The following is a 2,808-nucleotide window of genomic DNA, read 5'->3' as shown; positions in this document are numbered from 1 at the left end:
TTTAAAAAAGGTCCCAGCTTGAGTCTATAGGTGCTTATTGGCATACAAATGGTTAAGTAAGAACTCAAATTGGTAGATGCATGGTTCTCAATTGGCAGTGAATTTCTCCCCCAGGGGATATTTAGCCACGTCTACAGGCATTTTTGGTTGTCACACTTGGGAAGGTGCTACTGGCATCTAGTGGGTAGAAGCCACATGTGTTCCTTAAAGTCCAAATAAATGAGTTCTGTGAGGGACCCCAGGCAGTGGGCAGGCGGCAGGAAAAGTCCTCCTACTGTGCTCAGAGACAGTGTGCACCCACTCCTAAGATGAATTATGACCTATCCCAGCCCTTTTATGTTATTTTTTTGGCATACTTTAAGTTCCATTATCATGCAGCCAAAATAGCCTGAGACTTACTTGTTTGGCTTTGGATTTACACCACAAATCAAGAAGAATGGTGTTGGGCAGGGATTACAAATTCAAATGCCTTCTTGGGCCAAGCAAGGAAATGAATGAAGTGAGTCACATAGGGGAGAGGGCAGCGAGGACAAAGAGAACTAGAGGGCAGACACCCTGTCTGAAGGTGGTTGCAAGATCTCAATGGCAGCTGATAGCAGCCCCCGTGTGGCCATACCTTCTGATTTACTTTTTGAAAGAAAGTAGAAATATGGATGTTTAAAATTCATTTCTATTGTGTATACCTTCATTGCAAGAACCCAACAAAAAATAAAAATAAAAAAAGAAGGGAGTGCCTCTGTGCTGGATCTGGCCCACAGGCCACATAGCGCCAGTTCTGGTTCCGTGAAAAAGGCCAGAGACAGGGTCCACCCACCCACCCCCATATCAACTTGGGGGATAGATCCATTTTGTTTCTGGGCCTCTGTTTCTCATCTATAAAATGACGAGAATAGACTAGGTGATTGCGGCACACTGTTCTGGCTCTACCACTCGGTGGGTCCATGGATGACACTGACCAGGCAGGGAAGGAAAAGGACAGGGATCAGCCTGGGAGCCCATGCTCTCGCCTCCTGTTACCTGCGGCAGTAGCTTTCCCAGGTTCCCTCCCCTCCCAGCTGTAAATCGTTGGGGGTGTACCAAGATATGTTTTGCCTTGAACATTGTAGGCTTTTCGTGCGAAACAATTCAAGGGGGAGGGGAAGCTGTCAAATTTATGATCTGAGAACAGATCTCTGACAGCTAACAAATTGGCAAAAAACGCAATCAGACAGCGGGTGCCTCTGTGGTTTTAGAAAGTCCCCATTTTAAAAGAGGTAGAAAAAATAATAAGGATAATATTTTTCATGGTTTTAGCCCAATACCTACGGAAGACTCCCCAAATACTCCGCAGACTGTGTGTGGTGAGAACACCACCCCAAAGAATGTAACTGCCCACCCTGGAGGTCTGCCAAGTTTAACAGCATTTTCTCTCCTTTTTTTTTTTTTTCATTCTTTCAGCCTCCCTCTCCCCCTGCTCCCTTCTCACACAAATGACAGCATTTTCATAAGCCCTCAGCATTACTAGATAATTAGGGAGCAGTGCAAGTTCTGGAAAACACCCTGGGGCAGGATCAATGCCTGGAAAAAAAAAAAAAAAGGTCTATTCCAGGGAAACTCCTACGCAGCACCATTGTTTCTGGAAGAAATTGGAGGCGCTGACTGTTCCTCCAAACCTGTGGGGCCTTCAGCAAGGTCGTCCGGGCCATGCTCAGGAGGGTGCTGGCCAGACTCCCAAGTGCCATCCTCACTGGACTCATGATTATGAATGAGCCTCTTAACCCCTTCGTCTCAGTGTCTTGTCTGTAAAATGATGGGAACAAGGATTCATGAGATGTGCTCCCTGAGGGCCGGCAAAGCTCCAAGCACACAATCAGGACTCCACCGGCTCTTACTGTACAGAGATGTGAAATGTCATTATTATTATTATTTAAAATAATCTCCAGCAGATCTTTCATTGTTTTTGCCTTTTAATGCTTATTTTATTTTTTTTAGTATTTAAGTATAGTGGGTATACACCATTATATTATATTAGTTTCAGTTGTGCAATATAGTGGTCCAACGTTTTTGTACTTTGCAATGGGATCACCTCACCAACTTTGGAAATCATCTGTCACTGTACAAACTTATGATGATACTAGAGGCCTGATGCACGAAAATTCATGCACTGGAGGGGGGGTCCCTCAGCCCAGTCTGCCCCTCAGGGGCAGGAGGCGACCCGATGATCAGGGGAAGGTAACGCCCCATCACACCTCTGCTGCTGCCACTGCCGGCACGCAAACCTCGGCCAGCCCTGGTTACCTGAGCCTCGGGTGGCCCTGGGTGGCTGGGCAGCCATCATCCAAGGCTTGCCTGCACCTAGGGCCGGCCCTGGGTGGCTGGGGAGCTGAGGGGACTGGGGGACTCTGGAGGCAGGCGTGCGGCTGCTGCCCCGGAGGGGCTGAGGGGACTGGGCGCTGCCATCTTGTGGCTGTGGGCGCCTCCATCTTTGAGGGTGGGGCAGTCAGTTAGCATATTCCCTCCTTATTAGATAGGATTATTGACTATATTCCCTTTTATCTTTTCCACCCATCCTTCCCATCCCTCCCATCTGGAAACCATCCCTTTGGTTTCTGTTTCTGAGTCTGTTTTTGTTATTATTATTATTATTGTTGTTTAGATTCCTCATATAAGTGAAACCAGACAGTATTTGTCTTTCTCTTGTCTGACTTGTTTCACTTAGCATTGTTCTTGCCTAGTGGTTGGAGTCCAGATTCAGCCTAGCATCAGGGGCCTTCTGTGTGGTTCCCACCTACTTCTGAAATCTTGTCCCGTAGCTCAGTTTACCAATCT

This window comes from Cnephaeus nilssonii, assembly GCF_951640355.1.
Source record: "Cnephaeus nilssonii genome assembly, chromosome: 5".
NCBI classification, from domain to species: domain Eukaryota; kingdom Metazoa; phylum Chordata; class Mammalia; order Chiroptera; family Vespertilionidae; genus Cnephaeus; species Cnephaeus nilssonii.
The sequence above is the reverse complement of the archived record's forward strand: the minus strand, read 5'-3'. Positions refer to the sequence as shown.